Here is a 26429-nt window from a genome sequence, read left to right on the forward strand (position 1 = left end):
TGCAACAGAAAATCCACCATCTATGTCATTTCCACCCACCCACCTGCCCCAACTAGGTAGCTGACACTTTGGTTGGTTCCAAAAAGCAACCAGTCAGAAGGAGCTGGTACAGGGGCCCAGGTGAAGCAGTGAAGGTGTGATTTAGTTTAATCACCTGAATTCCAACCCCACCCAATCCCCCTTCTCTCCCCTCCCCTCCCCTCCCCAAATCCTTTCTTCAGCCCACAGACTAACATGGAAGGAGAAGGGGGAGGAAATCAGGAAAACTTGTCGAGAGAGGTAAAGGACAGCCCTGCCAAAGTAAGGTAATGAAACATGCAGAGACACATCCCTCTGTCCCCAGCAAGTCCAACAAAAAGCATGGGAAAGCAGAATCCAATACTCTAGCACGGTCTTAACTTCCCATCGCCCACCTCTTTAATATCTTTCTTTGCCAGTGTCCTGACTAGTTTTAATGATATGTGCTACATTTCCATAGCAGCGCTCAGACCCCCTCAAGAGGATATGAAGAGAGCTTCTTCTTCCAACTTGATGCTTGTGTCTCCTCTGAAATCAGGAAAGGCTGACGTAGTCAGGAAGAGAGAATTTTGGGAGTGGGGGGGAGCCAAGTTACTTGGCAGCTGGATCTTCCCTTGGATATGACAGCATCACCCTTTCCCCCATCTCCACTTCTGAGCAGGTGCACCCTCTCCCCAGTCTACAGATCCTGGCATATATATCCCTCCAAGTTTGGAAATTAGAAATTGCCCCAGGGACCTTGGTGTCATCTACTAGCTAACAGTGATATAACAGAGCAAGGCTAGCCAACGTGGTGGCCTCCAAGTTGTGTTCTCCTCTGATGCGGAATTCCACTGAGAAAGAGGCCAGGCTGGAGGCAGGCAGCTCCAAGTTGTGCACCACACCACTACTTGTCTCGTGGCTCCAACCGGGGTAGAGGGGGGGGGGGGAATCAGGCCAACCTGCCCTGGGATTGACCTGGAAGCTACCATCCTGCCCCGGATCCAGTCCTGAATACGTTTGGCAGCAGGGCTAATGTTTAATTAGGGTTTTATAATTCTAATTAAACATATAGATGCGGGGGAAGGAGACCTTATGCCTCCTCATTCCCCCATCTGAGATGGGGTTAATTCTTGGGATGTTGTGATATCTCCCCCCTCCCCATCAATGCCTCAGGAAAGTGCCTTGCAAACTAGCACTCACAGCAATCCTGTGGGTGGGCAGAGGTGCTCAGGCAGGAAGGACAGCGGCAGCTACCTCTTCTCACTGCCTGATGTTCTGCCTCCTGACAGCCCCAGGTCACTCTGGGTCACCCAATGCGACCCGGAGCCATCTGTGGCTATCAGATCCCTATTCGGCCGAGGCCCCAAAAGGTCCATTCTGGCCTGGGCCTCAGACGAGTCTAGCGCACAGCCCTAGAATGCGGTAATAGAAGTACCTAGCGATTGATCAAACAAGGCAGAACTTACATTGAGTAAAAGGGACTTGCAGCTCAGAGGATATATGATTGTTATGCACTCTTGACCCCTAATGCCAAGAAACTAGCAACTGCTCTGCTTGGTTCAATCACAGCCAAGTGCAATGCGGCCAGAAGAAACTTTCCATTAAATTCGGTAGGGATCCCATTAGCAGCATCCACTTGGATTTACAAGAAATATCACATCTTAAAAAAAAAAAACTGGGTAAGGAACTAATCTCACCCTAGAGTGCATAACAGGACAGGATTGGCATTCTACATGCTGCGCTGACTGAATCAACAGCAGCAGAGATATATGGGCAAAAGTAGAGGCACTGACCCCACAGAGAGGCCTCTATGCCTTTCCATTAAGACACCAGTCAGGTTGAGCAATGGAGAGGAGAGGTGGAGGGTTGTAAGAATTACTGGGAAAGTTGGGAGGGGGGAAGCAGGTGATGCTTAAGTGCTGGCAGGCCAAAGTTAATGGCAACACAAATGTGATGGAACATCAGCCTCCCGTAGAGGAACCGCAGGTCTACAATTAGCCAGAACATGGAGCACAGAGGGATGCTACATTCACCTAACGCAGCCTCCTCCATGACAAAAAAACAACTCTGTGATACTGTGCCTGAAGTATGAACCAAAAGAAAATAAAAATAAAGTGTCGTATTCAATGAAATAGTAATTGTACGAGAGGAACCACTTCTGCTTGGACAACGACTGAGCACCCCACACAGTTCCAAATCTCCTCCAGAGGGTTGGGGGGAAACCCAGAACATAGTTAGGGAGTGCATGGAGGGAGGAGAGGGGGGAGAATGTTCTGTTGTGAAAGGAGAAAACCTTGCACTGACAGAACGTTCACATGAGCTCTACACTGAATGCAACCCAAAGAGTTGTATCTAATGCAGTGCTAAGTTAAAGTCATTTAGCCGTGTTCTGCTGATGAAATGTTTTACACCAGCGGGTAACTGGTAACTTCAATAAACAATAGATTGTGCAAATCTGTTGCACAATGAGTTTGCACTAGCAGAACTGTTGCATTAGATTCCTCTGTTGTACAACATTAAAACTCACCTGTCTGCTATAGCAAGAGCCCTTATGCTAGCAAATAACTCTGGATACGACCCATAGAAATCCTGCAACAGCAAGGATAATGTGTTCCATGTAATGCATTGGTTTTCAGTGGGAACATGCCCCCCCAAAAGGTGGTGATAATTCTGTGACCCACCACTTCCTCTTATTAAATGTGTTTTTTTTCCATAAACGAGCTTCCTCACAGTTATTAATCCTATCACATCCTCACAGTTATTAATTTCACACTTGGCATGGCCAGTATCTCTCAGCAATCAAAAGCCTGTGTAAACCGTAATGCCTTTAATTTTCTCCTGAAACAGGCACAACAGGGAAGGCATTCCACAAACAGGGAACTACCACCAAGAAGGCCCTGTCACATACGCAGGGGTCAGTTCTGTCCCCCATACTGTTTAACATCTACATGAAACCGTTGGGTTCGGTCAACCGGAGTTTTGGAGTGCATTGCCATCAGTATGCTGATGACACGCAGCTCTATTTCTCCTTTTTCATCCTTTTCAGGTGAGGCTGTCAATGTACTGTACTGGTGCCTGGCTGTGACAATGGACTGGATGAGGGCTAATAAACTGAGGCTCAGTCCAGACAAGACTGAAATGCTGCTAGTGGGTGGTTCTTCTGACCAGATGGTGGATGTCCATCCTGACCTGGATGGGGTTGCACTCCCCCTGAAGGAGCGGGTTCGTAGCTTGGGGGTTCTCCTAGAGCCATCCTTCCCTGGCTCTCCCTGTCAGGTTCCTACCTGCTCGTGGTTACTGCCTGTCTCTAGGCACCACCAGGGTCTCCACCAGTCCGGACCGCTCTCTCTTATGATTTCTCTCCCCGCTCTAGCACAGATCTCAACAGATCCCCCTGCTAGGCAACCACCAGTAACGTCCCAATACTAGTATTCCCAGAGACTCTGAATACTGGTATTGTTACTCTCTTCACCGCTGCCACCATTTGTTACAGTTCCCCTTCAGCCTTGGTCATTACCTTACCCTCCCTTCTGGTCTGTGAAACCCCAGCCAAGGATCAGGCCTTTGGTAAACCAAATTAAGTATTTATTAAAGATAACAAAGCTAACAAGATTAACAAGATTTCTTCTTAAGGCACATAAGCATATGGTTTTACTCAATACTAATCCGAACTCCACCTCCCTCCTTCTTCACTCTCTCCTGGCAAACAACTCTCTCAAACCCCACCAAGCAATCCACTCTTTCTCTTCTCCCCCCCAGATTCCACAATTTACCACCTCACATTCACCCAGATTTACCTGTCATCCTTTCATTTATACTGTCAGCCATTTTAAACATTCAGCCAATCATCAAGCATTCTATTGCCCATTCACTCCCCCTCCTCTTTCACTACTTACCATGTATACTCTAAACAACCAGCACTTACCATATATACACTAATATATAGGAACATCACAGGTTCGGTCAACCGGAGTTTTGGAGTGCATTGCCATCAGTATGCTGGTGACACGCAGCTCTATTTCTCCTTTTTCATCCTTTTCAGGTGAGGCTGTCAATGTACTGTACTGGTGCCTGGCTGTGACAATGGACTGGATGAGGGCTAATAAACTGAGGCTCAGTCCAGACAAGACTGAAATGCTGCTAGTGGGTGGTTCTTCTGACCAGATGGTGGATGTCCATCCTGACTTGAATGGGGTTGCACTCCCCCTGTAGGAGCGGGTTCGTAGCTTGGGGGTTCTCCTAGAGCCATCTCTGTAACTTGAGGCTCAGGTAGCCTCGGTGGCACAGAGTACCTTTCTAACAACTCCAGTTGGTGCCCAGCTACACTCCTATCTGGACAGGGATAACCTGGTTTCAGTTGTCCATGCTCTGGTAACCTCCAAGTTAGATTACTGCAATGCACTCTAAGTGGGGCTGCCTTGGAAGATGGTTCGGAAACTGCAGCTTGTGCAAAATGCGGTGGCCAGATTGGTAAGAGGGACCAGATGGTTTGAACATATAAAACCGATTCTGGCCCGCTTGCATTGGCTGCCTGTATGTTTCCAAGCCCAATTCAAGGTACTGGTTTTAACCTATAAGGCCTTACATGGCTTGGGACCACAATACCTGATGGAACGCCTCTCCCGACAAAAACCCACCCTTACACTACGATCAACATTAAAGGTCCTCCTCCGGGTGCCTACTGCGAGGGAAGCTGGGAAGCTGGCAACAACGGAGAGGGCCTTCTCAGTGGTGGCCCCCAAATTATGGAATGATGTTGCTGACGAGGTGTGCCTGGCACCAACACTGTTATCTTTTGGGCACCAGGTCAAGACTTACCTCTTCTCCCAGGCATTTTAACAGTATTTGAATAGCATACATTTTAACTTGCCTGTCGGTTTTTATGGGTTTTAATTTGGCATGGTTTAAATTTGTATACTTGTTTTAATGTTCTTAATTGTTGTAAATTGCCCAGAGAGCTTCAGCTATGAGGCGGTATATAAATGCAATAAATAAATAAATAAATATCATTTGCTGCTTGGCCTCAGGCACAAAAATTGTCCTGGGCCAGCTCTGCTCTGCACACTTTTTTTTTTTTTACAATAATTTTTATTCAAATTTTCATAAAACATACAAAACAAAATCATAAAACATTCAAAGACAAAAAACAAAACAAAACAAAAATGATTAAACAAAAAAATAAAATGTTGACTTCCCATTTGTCGCAGATCAAATCAGTTGTAGGTCTACAATATATAACAATCCTGTCTCTTAAATTATATTATAAAATCACTTTCCTCCAGTAGTTATCTTAATTAATCATCAAATCTCATAAACATTACTTTATTCTTTCCACAAAAAGTCAAAGAGAGGTTTCAATTCTTTAAGAAATATATCTATCAATTTTTCTCCAAATAAACATGTCGATTAATCCATCTCGTTAATAATAATAATAATAATCTTATTGTCATAACCATAGTCCAAATAAACATATCGATTAATCCATCTCATCAAAATCTGTTAGGTCCAATAATTTCAATAGCCATTATTCCATTATCCATATTAATTCCATCTTCCATCTTCAATAGTCCTGTTAAGTCCAGTAATTTCAGTGTCCAATCTTCCATTATCAGTATTCCATAATAATCTTGCTGTCATAGCCATAGTCATATAATAAGAGTCTGATGGGAATTTCCTCTATCCCAAATATTTTCTTGCCATCAATTCTGAATAAGTTGCTGAAATATTGTTGTAAAGTCATATCTGTGTTCTTCTTTTTTACAAAATGCACTGGCTCATCTCTTGAGAGTTTTTCCATTGTCACATGGCTGCAGTTAATTCCATAGATTTTCTCTATATCAAGCTCCATCACGTCATTCCAGTCCAGAAGATTATCCAAGCCATTGATAACTTTATCTCTAATATCTTCATTAATTTCTTCAGAGATAACGTTAAATTCCAAACAGTAGATTTTATTTCTAATATCCATAAACTCCAGATCTTTTTCCAATTCCACATTTGTTCCAATCTCCAGGGCTTGTATCTTCCCTTTATTTTTTCTTTTCTCATCTCTGATCTCATTCTCCTCTCTCACAGGATCCCCTATTTCTTTAAGCTCCTGCGTCATTTTGCTCAGTTCAATTTTCAGCTCCTTACTGCCCTGTCGCAGGGTTTGTTTCGTTATCTCAATCTCATCCATTATTTTCTGAAACATAATTACTTCCAGATTCTCAGCCACTTTCTTGATTGCCATTTTTAAAACCACGAAAACAAAACAAAACAAAAATAAAGAAGAACCACTTCTTATTTCAGCAACAATTGGGTTAATATTCCAGGCTTGATGACATCACAGGATAAACAGAGCAGCCTGCCTTATCTCTCTATGTTCAAGAACACAAAACAAATTTAGTTCCCAGCATCAAAACAGTTAGTGGCGTCGTGAAGAAGCAGATTCGTCAAAATAAAATAGACCAAAAAGAGAATAGTCCCAGACAATATAATGTTCCTCGGAATAGAAATCCCTCTTCTGTTTATATCTGCTCTGCACACTTTCAAGGATCCTGGCACAAGAACGTCAGTTTTCCCTAAATGAAACAGGTCTTACTTCTTCTACAACTTTGGTTTAATTGTAGCTTTTTTGTCAGCCTATTCCCCACCACTGCCACCATTTGGAACAAATTGCAAAGATTTTTTTTTTAAAGCATGCACGTACATTGGCAATGTTGACACTCAGCACTAATAATCAACACAAGGCTTAGGGTGTCGGTCAGTGACTTCATTTGCCAGAGGACAAATCTGAAAAAGAAAACGGCATGTCTCGCATGAAGGCTTGACCCACTCATTTTCTCAGTACTCTTATTTTGGTCTAGGGTGGTGGTTAGGCATCAAGTCTCTAGAGGCTGGATTGGCCTAGAAGACTTCTAGCTGCTAATCCATAACTGAGACTCCACAGCCTTCTCAGTTGCACTGATGTCATGCTGATACTCTGACTTTCATCCCAACTAGGACAAAGCCTCCCTCAGCAATCATCCATAACTTCCTGAGACAGCTTTGAGAACCGCCATGTGGTTGAATGATTTGGTACATGGAAAGTTTGGCAGAGGTTTTTCTCATCATGGCAGCACTAGGCCGTTAAAAGGCTTCTCATGTGCTTAGCTGTGGAAAATACAAAGGCACATTAGAAGATAAAGAGAGAAGGCAATGGATTCCTTCTCACTTTGCACAGTGAAATAATTTTAACGGCAGGTTTAGACATTTTTAAAGCAAGTTTCACTTTCTCAAGGGGCAGAGACTGGTGGAAAAATACTGCTGCATATTTAATGTGACTTGCTTTGTTGTGCTACAGAACATTCTTCCCAATTTCTGTTGTAGCAACTTTGTGAGATCTTGAAATATTTGCGGGGAACTTGTTATTCATTACAGCAGAAGCTAAAGGCGGAATATGCTGTTAAGGCAGGGAAATGATGCATGCACTAATGCCAATGCTTCTGTCTGTGGTTGTGAAAGCATCCCTGAACACCAGATACATCTTGTCTTCTGCCTTGCTGACTTTGCTCTCTCCAGCAAAAATGTTCCTAGAAAACAGGTCTCACTCTTGCAGAATGATTTGAACTGTGTGACTAGGCAAGCACTTTCCAAAAGCCTTAAAGAGGCCAAATGTAAATAGTGGCTTAATTCTATAATGCCCTTAATTGCCTGGGACCCACATATTTTAAACCTTTCACATCCTAAATGGTCTAGGAACATAGGAAGCTGTCCTATACAGAATCAGAGCATTGGTCAAACAAGCTCAATATCACCTACACGGACTGGCAGCAGCACTCCCAGCACAGTTCTATCTCAGCTCTACCTGGAGATGTCAGGAGTTGAACCTCAAACCTCTTGTATGCATCTGCTCTGCAACTTTTTCTGACTCATACAGGGGAAAGGGGGCAGGGTGGCGCCATGGATAGGTCCAAGTGAGCAAATTGGTCTAACAAAGGCTGAAGGTGAACTAAGGCCTTATAAGTCTCTTCCTACAGCCCACTTTTCCAGAGCTCCATCCCATGGCCTAAAGACTGTGCCTATTAAAGGGCGCGCCCCCTGGCTTGCAGATGAGCATTTATTTGCCTTTCTGTGTCCTTCTGCTAGGTTGAGTGTTCAGTTGAGTGGGTGTGGTGGCACAAGAACGACTTGATTCCTCTTAACAAGTCAGGTTCAGGTGATGGCATCGGAGGGTCCTGGCTCAGGCTCTGCATGCTCTGGGCCATTGGCCTCAGGTTCCATGGGCTCTGAACTATCAGCCTTGGGATCTATTGGCTGGTTCTCCAGCTGATAGTACAGCAACCCTGGGCTTGGCTGGCTCCTCCTCTTCTGAGCTTGAGGCCATGACACCACTGGCCTATGAAGCAAGATATTTCAAGAATGTTCTTCCCTAACAACCTGCCTCATAACTTCATTCTATTGGGACACCTGATTTGACCGCTCCTTTCACTGTGGTGTGAAAACGTTTTGCCTTCAAAATCCTGAATTTACCACCTGCAGTGTATGTGTGTACACTTTATCTCTCGGTCTGCTGCTTTGCTTGGGTATTGCACTTTTGAATTATACTGTATTTTATGGTTCTTGATTGCAAACTGCCTTGAACTTCTATAAGGAGAGGTGGAATGCAGATTTTTCAAAGAAAGAAAGCCTTCTGATGCCTTCATCTCTATCCCCCCCACTGACAGAAGATTAGCAGGAAAGTATATGAGAGTGAGAGAGCTTGTGGTACCCAGTTTGTGGTACCCAGTTTGTGGAATGTCATCCTAAAGGAGGTACACCTCACCCCTCCATTGTCCTTTTTGAGAAGAGCACAGAAGATAGTATTGTTTCAGCCACCATCCGTAAGCTAAGGTCTCTGAATATGACTCTGAATATGCTTCCACTGTAACTTCCAGCTGTCATGTCTGGTGTTTGGGCGGATTTTATATTTTTTATAGCTTATTGAGTACATGTTAATGTAGAAAAGTGGGGCATATAAAGTCTTACAAATAAGTACATAAATATTTATCCATCCACCAGCACTCAGCCTTAGAGTTCATCTAAGAACTTCTCTGTAATAACATTTGTGCACCAAGTTTGGAGGAAAAGGGCAGATCATGAGGCATTCTGAAACTCTATTTGCACATTCATTTTTCAGAAGGGTTTCCAACTCTGTGGTTAGAATGGATTCCCAAGATAATGTATTCCAAACACTTTGAACATTTGAAGTGTGCTATATAAAACTTAATTGTTGTTATTAAAAAATATAGGGTGTTCAACTGTGCATATCTTCAATCTTTTTTCTTCTTTTTCTCATTGCAGTTTAATTTCCCCCCATTTTCTTTGTTGTCATCTAGGACCAGGAAACATTTGCATCTGAAGAATAATGCATTCTCATGGGATGGGATGGGATGGACCAGGGACAGGGGCAGAGGCCCTCTCCCTGGACCATCTCAGCAACTCAGGTAACCCCTCTTCCATCTGGTTGCTTCAGAGGGAGAGTCAAAGACCCCTTTGCATCAGCTCAGCGGGGACCACCTACCATTTTGCCAAGGTACCTGGACTTATTTTCCTCTTCCCAACCTGACCCTTTCCTATTGTGTCTGTTAAATGGTAAGCTATCATGAAACCATCTCGAGCACGTTGGCAGAGAGGCAGCATACCAGGGTTGCCAGGTTCAGGGCCTGAGACTGATCCTGTATCTTTAGGAGAAGAGAAAGTCAGCCACGTGCAGGTGTTCTTGCAACCCTGTAATGGGAAAAACCACAAGGTGGAATTCTCCCTTCCCCCTGCACAACTTTTAAAGATACAGAAGCCCTCTTCGTTGCCAGGCCCAGCCTCCAACCCTACAGCATACTAATATGGGAAATTAGAAGCCCCAAGGTATACAAAAATGTTCCATTTATCGACATCCTCAGATACTGATGGAAACTCCCTCTGTTCCGGGCGTCCAGACCCAGAACAGTAAAGGAGATCCCAGCCTCACTGAGCACGTGCCTCAGGAGCAGAACACTGGCCCTTTAACTGAGGACTGATTTCCTCATTTCTGTTGGAATATTAAGCTGTCTTCTTTTTGTTAATTGACAACCTGAATCTTTTCTTTTCAGAACTGGAAAGGCGGGTTATAAACCATCAAATAAATCCTTGGTGGCAAGGCCTTGAACAGAAAAGTATTTTAATCCTCAGCACACTTCAGACCAGCCCTGGAGCAAGACTCCAGGTTATTTTTATTTACTTATTTGTTTTTAGCATTTTTACATTACCCATTAAGAATACCTTCTCTGGAAAATTGGGCCTAGGTCCTGCTGGTCACCCTAGCTTTCCTATTGGCTCCCACTGTGAGCTGTCCCTGGTACTGAAGCTGGACTAACACTGCAGGTGCTTCTCTGTAGCCCACCTGCCTACTTCTGCAAACCTGGCCAGTGACCCCTCTTGCTCCAAGCCATCTACTAAGCCTTCAGCTACAGCAGAAATTGAACCCAAGCTCAAGTCAAAACTTTCCCACAGAAACACATTGGCCATAATCAACACCAAGCAAGAACACTAGAAAGAGAACAGAGGAAGAGCCTTGCTGGATTAAACAATCATCCTGCTTCGTGCAGTGTTCAACTAGATGACTCCAGAATCTAGCAGGGCTTGAATGGAAGAGACTTCTCCCTCTTGCTTCTGATATTGATTGGCACTTCCCACAATTTATTTATTGAAACTATTTATAAGCTGCCTTTTTGGATCATGGTGACAAACACGAAAACAACTATAAAAACATAATATGCCATAATAAAAACTTTCTTAAAAAAAGGGGGGGGGGGAGAAACCAGTACACAAACATTTCCAAAGCCATAGTGGTAAAACAACAAAAAACACATATCCAGAAGACACAACAGTTAAAGTCCATTGAAACAGGTGGGGGTAGTTTTTGTTCTTTTTTAATACCTCAACTAAAGGGGCCCAACCATATATCCCTTGGCCAGCTAGGAAACACTGGGAACTCAACAAGCAGGTCATGAAGGCAACAGCAGTCTCCCATAGATGCTTTACTGCAACTGGTATTCAGAGCGATTCTGCCTAAGTGATCTAGACTCAGTGGCCGGCAATTTAATTCCTTCCCTCCTTCCCTTCCTGATTTCTTTATCATTAACCTGAGGAACCACTCCTCAAATTTGCTTTGGGTTTGTGAGAGACTCTACCTCAGAAATGTCACTAGTCCTGAAGTTGTCTTGTCTTCCCCTGGAATTACTCAGATGACTCACCTGAGGAAGAGTGCCACCCACATTCACTTCAAAATTTCACTTTAGGCAAAACGGTGACGGTAACACTAGCTATGACAACAGGCTACGGTAAGGACAGAATATGGAGAAACCAATTGGGTCCCCAGTGGAAAGGGTGTGAGATGGGTGTATTTTATTACCTATTTGTTTAATCTATTCGCAGAACGCATAATATGGAAAGTGGGATTGGACCAAGATGAAGGAGGTGTGAAAACTGGAGGGAGAAATATCAACAATTCAAGATATGCAGACGATACCATACTACTAGCAGAAACCAGTAACGATTTGAAATGAATGCTGATGAAATTTAAAGAGGAAAGCACAAAAGCAGGACTACAGCTGAACGTCAAGACTAAAGTAATGACAACAGAAGATTTATGTAACTTTAAAGTTGACAACAAGGACATTGAACTTGTCAAGGATTATCAATACCTTGGCACAATCATTAACCAAAATGGAGACAATAGTCAAGAAATCAGAAGAAGGCTAGGACTGGGGAGGGCAGCTATGAGAGAACTAGAAAAGGTCCTCAAATGCAAAGATGTATCACTGAACACTAAAGTCAGGATCATTCAGACCATGGTATTCCCGATATCTAAGTATGGATGTGAAAGTTGGACAGTAAAAAAGTGGATAAGAGAAAAATCAACTCATTTGAAATGTGGTGTTGGAGGACAGCTTTGCAGATACCATGGATTGCAAAAAAGACAAATAATTGGTTGTTAGAACAACTAAACCAGAACTATCACTAGAAGCTAAAATGATGAAACTGAGGTTATCATACTTTGGACACATCATGAGAAGACATGATTCATTAGAAAAGACAATAATGCTGGGGAAAACAGAAGGGAGTAGAAAAAGAGGAAGGCCAAACATGAGATGGATTGATTCCATAAAGGAAGCCACAGACCTGAACTTACAAGATCTGAACAGGGTGGTTTACAACAGATGCTATTGGAGGTCGCTGATTCATAGGGTTGCCATAAGTCATAATCGACTTGAAGGCACATGACAACAACAACAGAAATGGAAGTAGCTCAGTACATCATCCCTTCCTGCCCCGAAGAAATGTTCACTGCCGAGCTGTGTTTCTCCTGTGCCCCAGCCTTTCTGTATCATGCGAACAACTTTGATGACTGACAGCTGAGCGTGTGAAGTGTGTCAATGAGTGAGCCAGGAAACACTCAGAAACCTGTCAGAACCATGGATACTGTTGTGCCTCAGGAAAAGCCCCAAACCAAACAGGAACAATTTATAGTCTTTCCAGCCAAGGGGTGGAGGTGAGGCAATTCAGAGACTAAGAATATTTCAGTACTCCGAAAGATTCTCCGAGCTGCAGTCCTGTCAGCTGACCACACATCAGGGGAGCCGCCCACAGAACCCAAAAGGTTCTTGATTCTAGCCCTTGCAGCTTCTGATACATGGCTAACAGCCATCGATGGAAGTAACCTTCATGAATTGGTCTAACTCTCACTGAAAACTATCTAAGCTAATGGCCATCACTGCATCTCATGGGAGCCAAGTTCCATGTTAATTACGATTCTATGACATGCACCGCAACGTAAATTCCTCCTCCACTACTGGCTTCTCTCTCTCCCCCTCTGTCTCATAGTATGCGATTCCTGACTCAGGCACTTGATTTTGATGGATTGCAAGAGGAAGTGTAAGCAAGAAAATGCAGTTCAAGCAAAGAAGATAACTCTCACAGCTGAAACATCAAGTTTAGTAACCGTGGTGTGGAATAGATCCCAGCAAAACTGTCAGGAAAAATCAGTAAATACCTATTAAAGAGCTTCCTCACTCCCCTCAAGCTCTGGGTGGATGAAGGGAATGATTTATCTTTGCTAAATCTCATCTGGAGATAGGGTTGGGTTTAAGTAAAACTGGGGAAAGGGGAAAGAAATGAGTGAACAACAACAACAACTGGTTGGGTTACTGCCAAGCTGTTTATTTCTGGAGATGGGTAGGAAATTTAGACAGAGTAACTTTGAGGGGATATGGAAGGTACTGTTTTAAATGCGCCAAAGTAGGTCTTCAGAAATTGATGGGAGACATGAAACGTCATTAAACTCTTACATGACCGAGCAACAAAATGAAGAGTTGAATGGGTAGTCCTATGCACACAGGAGAAGGGTTGGATCTCTATGGCTCCCAAGTGTTGTGGGATGAAATGAATGGGCTGCAAATTGGCAAGACTATTGGGAGTGGCACAAAATCTATCCCATCCCAAGAAATTATGTGCCTTGGGGAAGGGCTGTAGCTCAGTGGCAGGGCATCTGCTGTACATGCAGAAGGTCCTAACTTCAATCCCTAGCATCTGCAGATAGGGCTGGGAAAGAACTCTGTCTGAAATACTGGAGAACAGCTGCCAGTCAGTGCAGACAGTACTGAGCTAGAGGGACCAATGGTCTGACTCGGTATAAGGCAGTTTCCTATGTACCTATAGCATATTGTGTCCCTGCATGTCACATGTGAGGAGTCGGTCATGGCACATATGTGCAAATAAAATCTGCTCCCCCACTGTTCCGCAAAAAGGAAGTTCAATCTGGATCTGAGCAGATTCATGGACAAACTCATGGAGGATAAGGGTGTAAACAGCTGCTAACCACAACGGCTATGTTCCACCTCCACTGTCAGAGGCAGTATGCTTCTTAATGCCAGTTGCTGGGACGCAGAGGTGGGAAGGGTGCTGTTGCACTCAGGCTCACTTTCAGGATTCTCACAGGCATCTGGCTGGCCACTGTGAGAACAGGATACTGGACTACAAAGGCCATTAGTCTGATCTGACAGGGCTCTTGTTATGTTCTTACTGTGCAAGACATGGGTCCTCTCGCCATTTTGCTTGCCTGGTGGGCAATTCTTACTATCAAATAAAATTGACTCAAGAAGTGGGCACCTGTGGCTAATCAACACCTGTGACTAAGCCAGAAAGAACTTTTGAAGAAAAACCTGTTGCAAGGACCACATCTTCACTTGTAGCTACCTCTGGTGTGGGCCAAATGAACCTATGCTCCTAGAGCAGCGCTGCAGCGCTAAGGTTCACAGCAGCTGTTGATCAGAAAGCACCATGTCAATGGGAATGTCTCACAACAAATTAGTTTTGGCTTTGATCCATGCCACACCAGAAATGGACTAAAAGCAGAGCAATAAACACTGGCCTCCATTGGAAATGGGTGATAAGGGGATGTCTGTGCCTCCAACATAATTTCATGAAATAAACAGGGGTCCTAGCCCAAAAGGTAGCATAAGCTCAAAGTGTTCCTATGTACCAGGGACAGACTAGATCGATAGGTATACACAGATATAGATACTGTATATATACTTGTCCCTAGTGCTTTTTTTTTCATCCCTGTGCCCTTCATTTGCCTTTGGGATGTGCGTGTGTCAAATGTTTGTTAAAGTGACTTTCTAGAATTGCCATTCTTCCAGGCTTAGCACCCTCCCAGGGATCTCTTGAACTTAGATTTCTACGTGGAGGCAGGGTAGATGCCTCTTGTCTCTAGTACACATGCGTGCAAATGCATACATAAACATTAAAGCACCATGTGGTACACAACCTACCATTTCATGCACTGCAGATGCTGAGAGTTTGAACTGTGATAGAACCTTGTACTGTCAGACAGTAATGTTTTTTCTAATATATATTTAAGGGGGAAAATGCCATCATGGTTTTTAAATCAATGGAGGACTTTGTTTTGCAGAGTCAATTAATATGGTATTCTTCCAGGGAGGAGGGGAGAGTACAAGCAATGTTCTTCGCTATGAGGCTTATAAAGCCACAAGCATTTCCCTGTTTCAATTTGTAAAATACTGGAGACTGTGTGATAGGTCACTTAATTTAACAACGGAGTGGTATGGGCCTTACTGTAGTCTTGTAAAAGGGCCCCGTAAAAAGCCTTAGATTTTACGTTTTTAGTTGAAATCTAATCTGAAAATCTCCTAAAGTTCCCTAAAAATCACACATGTTTATTGTCAAGGATTGACTTGCTGCATTTTTGCTAAACTGGTCTTGGGGGGTGGGGAAGCCTGCCTTTCCCCATTGTCACATCAACCTTCTCATTCAACTTCACTGCAATGTCCTTTGCCTGGCATGAACTCATCCAAGGTGAGACACCAGCCCGCGATATCTCACTTCTTCAGGAGTCCCCAGGAATGAAAGGACCTCTTTGTTGTGGCTGTTTCATCATAGGATGGCAAAGGCACAGCTGCAGGAAGGAGTCATTCACTTAGCACTGCTCAGCGCCAGAGAAAGAGGAGGTGATAATAGAGATAAAATCTGTTAGCATGAAACAGATTACTTCTTCCTACTGTGTGTTACTCATCACCACACACAGACATATATACGCTTTCTTGGAATCTTCCAGAACACCAAAATTCCGGGGGACGATTGCTGTAGAGCAAAGGATGTTTGACAACACTGAGGCCAGCTCTAATGTTAAGATTTTTTTAAAAAAAAAATTGCTGAGGCTAGCCATATGCAACTCAGTCCCCATCTCCACATGAAGAAAAGGTGCAAGGCAACTCCTTGTCCTCAATCAATATATAATTTATGAATGGAATCCAGAGACACAAGATGCTGTAATGGCCAAAACAATGGATGGCTCTATGTTAGAGAGGAGGACAGGCCTTGCTTGGCTAGTGGCCATGGCAGCTGTGGAATCTCCATGCTCAGAGACAGTTTACCAAAGGACACTGCCATGCTGAGCCAGACTCTGCCACTGAGCTATGGCCCTTTCCCTAAACCAAATGACACTTGTTCAACATAGAAACATAGGATACTGCCATTGGTCCACCTAGCTCCGTACTGTCAACACTGACTGACAGCGGCTCTCCAGGGTTTCAGATGGGGTCTCTCTCAGCCCTACCTGAAGATGCCAGGAATTGAACAGGGGACCTTTTGCAAGCACAGCGCATGCTCTACCACTGAGCTCTGGCTCTCACAGTACTAGGTGCTGTGGGCAAGTGACAGGGCAAGGCTTCTGCCTTTGCATCCTGCTTGTGAGTTTTCCAGAGGCATCAAGCTAGTCACTGTAGGAAACAGAATGCCAGCCTAGATGAACCCTTGGTGTCCTGCAGCAGGAATCCATTTATGAGAAGGAAACAAACATACAAACAAAAAAAATGCACCTGGGAAGGGCCAAACGAACGATGCATCTGGGAGCAATGCCAACAGATGCCATCCAATAAGGGGCCAATGTCCCACAGCAAAAAAAGAAAAGAAAAAAATCAACAGGAAAGCTTGCTCACTTCACAAATAGCTTCAGGAATGTTGTTGGTGCTGGGCGCCTGCATACTCTAACCAATTGGAAGATAACATCATGGGGGCAAAAGAGCACCAGGACCCTCCAAAACTGCTCAGATTACCACCTTAATTCTCATGAACAGTGCAAAACCTGACGGAGGGTGGGTGGATGGGCAAGCTTCACAATCTTGGAAGCAATACGGCAAATCAATCAATCAATAAACCTGTACAAGCGTGCACATTTGCCCATTTGCAGGCATTGGACCAGTCTGTTTAATCTTGTACCACCCCCGGTATGTAATTGCACGGATCAGAGGTCAGGATCTGGAGAGGGTGTTCAAGCAAGCAGGCAAAACGGGGTTTGTAAGCCAGCAGACACACTTCTAGGAGCTGGAGCCAATCCCAGCCTCCTTGGGGAACTGAGCTATTCAATACAGGGATTTACACCACACATATTTAAGTATATACATCATGTCCCTCAAGAAGACGGTTCAGGTACAAATGTTAAATTCATGGAAGAGAATGTTGTACTTGACAATAATTATTAAAAGAATGAAGACGTAGCACAGCTTATCTTGTAAACCACTAATCTCTATGTCACATTAATATTCACTACGAGTAACTTCCAAATTTGCAATGAAAGAGAAGTCTCCCAGTTTCTAAATCTCTCTGTTCTTTGCCTGTCCCTGCTCTAACTCATCTCCATCCCACGCTACCTTCACAGACAATTCCAAATGAAAAATTCTCTACGGGCCAAACCTCATGTTCTATTGGAGTTCCACAGCAGGAACTTCCAAGTGTAATTTTCTTCTTCAAAAAACAGGGTTCAGTATGGATTGGGCTCACAGGGCCTTCTCAATGGTAGCTACCCATGTGTAGAATGTCCTCTCTAGTGAGGTGCGTCAGTCTCCTTTATGTTAAGGGGAGTTTAGAAACATTACTGTTTACCCTGGCATTTGATAGCTGAAAGACTTCCCTGGTCACCCTAAAGTTATTCGTTTTGAGAGTAGGCAATTGCTTTTCAGAGTTTTAAACTGTTTTTAGGAGTTGTAATTAGATTGTTTTAGTATTGACAAGTTTGCCCTCCTGCACTACTTTGCAGGAAGGGAGGGATATAAATTGAATAACAAACAAAAATAACTCTGCCTCCATGCTGATTCTCTGATTTGCCCCCTGAAAGGATTAATGGATAATATTTTGTGTGCCCTCAAGGTTTAACTTCTGTAGCTAATAGCAGGGGGAATTACTTGGGTTGAGGCCATGATACAAGCGAGAAAGGTAACAGATAACAGAGGAAAGTATAGAGGAGAATCATACTGGGAATTCCAACTGCAGAATCCTAGCACTAACGCCTTGTTTGGCCACATTTCCACTCTTAATTCCCCTGGAACATTCCTCTCAGTCACCAGATGTTCCTCACCAACAATTGCAGTTTGTCCTTGAGAGCATGCCCTTAAAAAAGCATGTCTGAAGAAGTGCTAAGAAGGAGGGCAGGAGGGTCATGGACAGTGGAGGCTGGTGGCTCCGATGTCAGTGGGGCAGGGAATCCGCTCCAGGTTTTAGTCCAAACTTTCACGTAGCCATCCAGAGTGTTTTAGCTTTAGTTTAGGCTAAAACTCAAGTGCGCATTCCCTGCGCCACTGACATAGGAGCCACTCGCCTTCCTGGTCACAGACAGTGATCAGAAGCAGGAAGGGCGGGACCAAGAGAGGACGAAAAGTGGCTACTTCTCTTAAGTGTGAAGGACAATGAACTGCTATAGAGCAGGAGGCAGCAGTATCTGCTTGCTAAATGCTCCTCTTATTTAGAGAGCTATAAAAACTCAACACCGCTTTGAATATTTAACTGCTATAAATATGCCGGTAATGATAATTGCCAGGCTGATGTCTGCACCATGGATAAATCTTGCCTCGTTCTAAAAAAAAACCCCAAAAAACCTCCCTTACCCACACACACCCTCCCTCCCTATTAGTGCCTTAATCTTGTCTTTTGTTGCTGTCCATCCATTTAGAATCCCCCCTCCCTCCACATGCTTTCCCCATCAATCCTTGTTTCATCACAACAAGGCCCTTGCTGTCATTTCAATAAGACCTTTGGCATCATCTTTTAAAAAAAACCCACTGGTGCTTCACAGGTCACCACTTCAGGGTAACCACCTGTGGAGGGAGAGGCAAGGAAGCCTTTCTAAACCCCCAAGACCACACAAAAGTCTGGCATGCAATCAGAAGGGAGTACACAATGACAAATTCCATTCCTGCCTGAAAGGGGGGCGGGGACAGTCAGAGGAAATAGAATGTAATTTAAGAAAATGCCCACTAGTGTTAAAAAAGGCCCAGATGCCATCCTCTCTGCCCTTACTTGGTGGCTCGCCATGGGGCGGCCCACTTACACAGAATCCAGACCCCAGGACTGTACACTTCTAACCCCAAGGATTTCATCATCTTGGACACCAAAGCATTGAGCAGCGCCATTCTTGGGCAACGCATAACATAAGGCATCCCTCTTACAACCCAAAACCTATGGTATAGGCCGGTGCAACAATTACCCTAACAGCCATCCCTTTCGTGTGGTGTAGGGATGGGCGCATGTGCCCCTATCCACTGTGCATGCGACACTCAAAGTATCTGAAGATCAGAAGAAAGGTCCATCTAGTCCAGCATCCTGCTTCTGACGGTGGCCAGATACCTTTGGAAAGCCCGCACTCAGGACAAATGCTTTTCTCCCTCTGTTCCTGAGAAGAGGTAGACTGCCTCTGAACATGGAGGTCCCATATAGCCTTCATGACTAACATTCATTGATGGACCTCCTCCATGAATCTGTCAAGTCCCATTTTAAATACACTGAAGCCAGTTGCCATCAAATCATGTGTACCATAAAATGCATGAAATTCTTCCCTCCATTTTTTTTGTCCTGTTCTTAATTTAGTGCCCATTTTCTCTCCCCACCAGGCATACTCTTTATAGGTGCCATGTGCAGAAGCTAATTCATCCATACCCTACTTTTCTCCATCAAAGAGGGACCCTAAACAATAACAATTCATACTGGATTGTTTTTCTCACTGGGTGACCCAAAACTACTTACATAACCAATTAAAAACAACAGAATCCACAAATCCTAAAACACTTCTGACAGTTAAAAACCAAATTAAAACAAACCCATTCAATACAAATGGGCAGGTATATAAGTCTTTTAACTGTAAAACCAAACAACAATATTAAACAGTTACTAAAATCCACTACTACTGGTACTAAAAATAACTGATGAAATTTAGAAATGTACAAAACAACATTCCAAACACAAAAGGAGCAGTTGAATGGCAACCACAACACGAAGGGCAATAACAGCAGCGGTTAGCAGCAAGCGTCACCAGAGAAAAGGCAAACATAATCCCTTAGCCATCTCCAAAAGGCCTTGGATTTAAAACCTTTTAATTTCACTTCTAAAAATCCAAAGGGGACCAGCTTGGCAAGTCTGCTGCTGGTGGTAGTCATGGGGAGTTGTGCAGAATGGGAGCCACAGCAAGAAAGATCCTGCTCCTTTTAACTGTGAACCTGGTCAGAAATCAGCATAGTGAAGAAATGTGCTTCCTAATAGAATTTGATCTAGTTATTTTTGAAAAGGTACGTCCTGCTTTTCTTATGGGTCATTCTAAGCAGCTAACAATAAAATTATGAAAACAAATAAATATCAAACACAATAAAAATCTAAAGAAACACATAGCAATAGTACAGATATAATTATTTCAGGAAGACAAAGGCCAGTAATAATTAGGCAAATAGCTCATAACCAAAACAAAACAAAACAAAACACAGAACCAGCAAGTTTGTAAAGACCCTTAAAGGGCTTCTGATAGAGCCAGGGTTTTGCCTGCTGTCCGAAGGCCTACAGTGTTGAGACCAGACAGACCTCTTTAGGAAGTCCATCCCAGAGAGCTGGCACCAGTGCTGAAAAGGCTCTGCTCCTAGGAGCCACCATCTGAACTTTAGTTGAAAGGAGCGCACAGAGAAAGAACCTTAGATTTTGAACTGAGAACATGAGAAGATTCATATGAGAGGAAAAGGTTCTTAAGGTACCCAGGTCTCAAGTTGTTTAGAGCTTTAAAAGGTAAGAACCAGGCCAACCACCGGAATTGACTGTGTTCTATTAAGATATAGTTGAAAAACTGATAACACTCAAAAGGCATTAAATAAAGGACAAAATATGCAAAACAATGGTGTTATACCAGCCTTTCCCAAAATTTTGGTCCCCAGATGTTGCTGGACTACAACCTCCATCAGCCCCAGCCAGCATGGCCAATGGTCAGAAATCATGGGAGTCCATCAGCATCTGGGGACCCAACCGTCAGGAAAGGCTATGTTACACAAACTGAGCTCCACAACACCTTGAATTGTAAGAAAGGAAGATTTGGATCTTTTGCAGTGGTTTCAAACAAGCATTTCCCATCAGAACAAGAGGCACAAAGGCTTCTGGGCAACATTCTAGGTACCTAGCTGAGGGCGAAACATTATGTTCATGGAGAAAGAATTCAACAAAACCCTTTTTCCTGTGTCTACCTCCTCAGGCTCCAAACATCACAAAGCAGTTTTGAAAACTTTCTCTCATTAAAAAACACAGAAATCTCCTTCCTTTACCATTCACTTTGTACAAAGAGATTTCTACCGGCAATTGTTAACACGAACACACACACACACACAAAATTGCACTTGAAAAGAATAAAAATATTCTCTGGGCAAAAGAAGGTGAAGAAGAGGGGGAAAAATCTATTTCACTTACATCTCTGGCAGAGCTGGGGGGGGGGGAGGCAAGCAGCCCCTTTGGAGGCAAATCAGAAAGGCCGTTGATAGCCAAAAGGCTGCTTTTGCTTTTGCCTTTTTTCTAGCCTGCCAAAGAGATGTAAGTGAAATAAATAGATTAATCTTCCATTTCTTATCCTGAGAGCATTTTGATTGATCGAAGAGCAGCTTTTTGTTTGAGTTTCCCAAATCCTTTGGAACCCACTCAGGATAGGAAGGTCCCTCGTGGAGCCGAAACAAATGTGCTGGCACTGGTGTTCACACAATGAGCGCTGATGAGCAGCGTTAGGTACTCTGGAACAACTTCCTCCCATGTCATTCAAAGTTTCTCTGTGGTTACAATCCTCAGTCTTTCTCCACTCAGCCTCTCTCTGACACTGTATTACCAGTGGGTCTTTCAATGAGCTCTCAGTGGCTTCACCGCCCCTCCTGCCTCCCCAGATCTTCCTCTGGGCTCTGCTCAGCACCTCATCAGCCCTACCCTTCCAATGCAACAAGGCCCACTCTGTCACAATGCTTTGCCCACCCTTCCTACCACAGAGATCACAACATGAGCACCCTGACATCGGGCATTTGCTTTGTCGTCAGTATTGGTCTTTACAATAAGCTCTTAAATTAAATATTATAATACTTTTTTATTTTTTAGAAAAGCAGGTCAAGGTTATTTGGGGAGGATGTAAATTTGCAACTTTTGAACTTCTACATTTGCACATTTATCACCGCAATGAATTATTTTTTTGCTTAACTCGCTTGCCCCCCAAAACTTGGTGGTAGGTGGGTGGGGGAAATCCCTGACATATTTCACAAAGTGTATTTGCCCTCAAGTCTCCTCTCTGAAGAAACTCCTGCACTGAATGCTCAGCTGTTTCCACTTATCTACCATTATTTATCACACTACAAATTGCCTCAGGCTGAAAAGCCCCTTGTCTGCGAGAGCTTGTTTCATAGTGCACCTGGATCTCATCTGAATATCTGAGGTTCTCCAAGGTGCTCAAAAGGAGATTATTAATTTGTGAAGTGGTGTGTACATACTGATTGAGCAAGCACATTGCAGGAAGGTGGGGTATGCTCATTCACGGGCGCAGGAGACTCTAGCCATCTTCCTTCAGCATGGCATTTATGGAAGAGTTAGCTGTATGAAGCCCTTTACATGCAAGAACTCATCTACACGACAGACTAAATCCACTGTCATCGATGCAGCTCTGTATCTAGAGGTGGCACAGATACAAATTTCAGTAATAAATTAATATAGTGGTGGGCTGCCATTAACAATAAATGTGAGCTATGTATTTTTCCCAGCAGTCCCCAGATGAAGTGCTTATGGCTTGAAACGCATGAGGATTTTATACCACTTGGTCAATAGATTTGTTTCCTGCTTCTGCTGGATAATTTCCACCTGTTGACCTTCTGCGTGGCATGCACCTCTTAAAGGCACAGGGCAGCTTCCATAACATTTGGAAATATGCATGGTAGGGGAAATGAATGTTTAATGCCCAGTCAGAGGGGGGAAATTCCATCACGCACACAGAATTCCCAGGATAGGCAATGGCCAAGAGCCAGCCCCTAAAAATGGTCAGCTCTCAGCCTAGAGAATCCATAAAAGTTATGCAGTGGGAAAGGAACTAGCTACTGTGGCTCCTGATCTTTTCCTTCTCCCATCCTCCCTTCATGTTATAGCAAGTTACCTTTTCTGGAAGAAACGTAGCCCAGTGGAAGAGCATCTGCTTTGCATGCAGAAGGTCCCGGGTTTAATCCCTGACATCTCCAGTTAGGGCTGAGCTTTCTATCTGAAACCTTGAAGAGGTGCTGCCAATCAGTGTAGACGATCCTGAGCTAAACAGACCACTGCATCAGACTCAGTATAAATCAGCCTCCTATGTTCCTATGTGTGTTTTTTTTTTTAAAAAAACCTGGGGGCTCCGCCTATGCTTGCTTCGCTCACCAACTCCGCCTACTGTCACCAGCGCACCACTCACATGGGTTGCCAGCGCTCCCCCTCCCTCCCCCCATGGGTCACCAGCACTCCCACCTCCCTGCACACAGGTCACCCAGCTCCCCCTCCCTCCCCTGGGTCACCAGCCCTCTCTCCCTCCCTTCTCAGGGTCACCAGCCAGCCCTCCCTCCCTCCTCATGGGTCACAAGCCCTCCCCCATGAGTCTCCTCCCCGGGGCCTCTTCCCCCCACAGGTCTCCCCTCCACCCCACTGACCAACTGACCAAGGGCCGGGCTGGGGCAGGCCCAGCCACCACCAGGCGCCTCACTCACCTCCACCATCACCCCACTCACTCGCTCACCTGCCTTCTGTGGGTGCCGCTGCCCCCAGGTGCCTCGGGTGCCGCTGCTGCTGGCGCCAGGTGCCTCATGCCACTGCAGCATGCCTCATGCAACTTGTGCACCTCTGCCGGGTGCCTCAAGTGGGTGCAGCACCATCACCACCGCCACTCTCCCTCTCAGTGTCATGCTACGTCTAGCATGACGCTTAGGAAAATATTATACAGGAATCTGTAGCAATGCCTTGAACAGCAGCCTGACCCACTGACATTAAAGAGCCTAAGATTTCCCCATCCCTTCATGCCAGAGTATTTTTTTTCCTCCCTGCTTAAAAGGCGTAAGTTCAGAGCCAGTAAGAATACTGGCAGCTTCATCAGCAAGCAGGACTCCAATTCTGTCCCCACTAAAGGCGAGAGGGAAGGCTACTTGAACGGACTGGTGAAGGACCGAGGTGGGAAGCACAGAGGCCACCTGGGAACTTTTAAAGGAATAGGCAGAATGTCCAGGCTATAGTCTGGCAACTTGCCATCACATAGACAGCCAGTGTGGTGTAGTGGTCAGAGTGTCGGACTGGGACCCAGGAGATCAGGGTTCAAATCCCCACTCAGCCATGATGCTCGCTGAGTGACCCTAGGCCAGTCACTGCCTCTCAGCCTAAGATACCTCACAGGGCTCTTGTGAGGATAAAATGGGGAGGGGGGAACTATGTACACCACCTTGAGCTCCTTGGAGGAAAGGCGGGATATAAATGCAATAATAAATAAAATAACAGCCCACACATCTCTGTTTCTAGGCCCTTGCAGGTAACACTACAGGGGAAAAGTCATGGTTGTCTAAATCTATACCTAATTTGGAAATAGGAATGAATGTGGGAAGGGCTGTATTTCAGTGGTAGAGCATCAGCTATGCCTGCAGGAGGCACTAGATTCAACCCCAGCATCTCCCGGTTGGACTAGGAATGGCCCGTCTGAAAAGTCAGCGTAGAAGGCAATGAGCTAGTCTGATTCAATCTAAGGCACCTTCCTGTGTTCCAAGTTTTGTGTCACTTTTCCTGAGGCAAGAGCCTATTGTTGGACTGAACATTATTTGCATTGTTCCTGCAGGACGGATATAATATAATGTACAGCTGAAGTTGGTGGGTTTGTAATTACTACTGCGTCTGCAATCTGCCGATGAGATGCTGCAGAGTCCGGAATTCTAGCGGGGGGGGGTGGAATCAAATTACAGCTCTCTAGCACAATATTTTAGAAAAATATAGCAGGCGAGGATCATCCTTTGGGTGAAGTTATGTTAAGCGGATGGAAATTAAGGGTGTTTCAGGAATAGAGAGAGGGAAGAAGCTTCAGTATAATTTGATGGAAGACTTTAATTAATTCACAGTGCCCAAGAAAAAAGGAGCATTTTGGAGGATTTCATTTTGATGGGAATCTCATCAAAGTGAAATTCTGTTTGCTTGAGCCTTTGGAGTTGTAATACATTCGGTACATCAGGAGGAAAGGGGAATGCACAAATTATTGCCTCCAGACTCCCAAGAAGGCAAATTCTGAGTTCCTCCCTGTCCCAAGGCCACAACTATTAAAAGCATTGGGGGGGGGGGAAGGTTTCAATAAGAACCATTTTTGTTGTCAACAAGCTTAAAGGAGATAGGGGTGAGATCAGATGCCTGCTGAACAGGTTTGGCCTAGTGGTAGGATGCAGAACCCCAACTTTAAAAAGATCCTGTGAGGCCTGATTCACATTTGCTTTCAAAGTTCAACGAACTGTAACGTTTCCAAAGGACTGCTGAAATGACCTGACCATTAAGATCTAGCTCCAGTGGTCTTCCCAGTGCGCCCACCTTTGGAGGCAAGGCTGGTAGCTATCAGGGAGGGATCCTTTTCAGTGGCACTGCCCTATTTAGGAACAGAGGACCCTGCCTGATGCTGAGTCAGACCATTGGTTCATCTGGCTCAGGATTGTCAACAGGGACTTGGCAGGGGCTCCGCAGGGTTTCAGGCAGGCTCTCTCAGCCCTACCTGGAGATGCTGGGGATGGAACCTGGAACCTTCTGCATGCAACACAAATGCTCTACCACTGAGCTATGTTCCTTCCCCTAATTTGTAGGATGCCCTTATTACTAAGGGCAACCTTATTACTAAGTTTAGGTGCCAGGCCAAGACTTTTCTGTTTGCCCAGACATTTTAGTAATTTTAGTAACTGGCTTTTATTGAGCAGTGAGGGACCGGTTGCCTTTTCTACTGGATATTTATAATCTGCTGTCTAAAATCAGATATTGCTTTCATGCCGTCTCTGAGTTTTTACAATTTGTTTGCTGCTCTTATCCTGCTGTTATACTCTTGTTATTCCTTTGTCCTGGCTCTATTTTGTTTAAAATGCTGTTCGCTATCCACTTTGGAAATGTATACAAATTTAGTAGCAGGCTATAAAAACACTAAATAAGTTGCATGGGAAAACATTGTTTTGAAAGTCCTGTTTGTTGTGTGTTGACCTGAAGTGGTCCATTCACACATGCAGGTCGTCATTGCCTGATGTTACAAAAGCGTGCGAGAAGAAGCACATGCAATAGCAAAAAACAAAAACACACAAGCAACGTAAAAAACTGAATCCACTCACAGGATTTCTTTGCAGGTGGCAGGATGCTTAAGTTGGATGATTGTCTGTTTGGGCTACATGATGCAGCCTCATATGAATTTAATGGCAAGATTTAGCTTCACACTCCCAAGTGTGCAAATAATAGAAAACTAGACAAAGTTAAGGTTTGCCACAAGTGCACCTCTGTTCATGGGAATCTGGCAAACTTGGAAGCACAAAGGAAGTGTTTGGAAGCACAAGAGACCTCAAGATAAATGCCCATTTTTGCTATCCAGAAAATTA

At 44.3% G+C, this 26429-nt stretch overlaps 1 protein-coding gene across 1 annotated transcript in view; it reads right to left on the reverse strand.

Annotated features, from left to right (window-relative positions):
• The window catches only part of GRIK4 (glutamate ionotropic receptor kainate type subunit 4), a 452002-nt gene that overhangs the window by 308181 nt on the left and 117392 nt on the right, over window positions 1-26429 (reverse strand). The gene's annotated exons all lie outside the window — the stretch shown is intronic.

Source organism: Rhineura floridana, chromosome 12 (assembly GCF_030035675.1).
Source record: "Rhineura floridana isolate rRhiFlo1 chromosome 12, rRhiFlo1.hap2, whole genome shotgun sequence".
NCBI classification, from domain to species: Eukaryota; Metazoa; Chordata; class Lepidosauria; order Squamata; family Rhineuridae; genus Rhineura; species Rhineura floridana.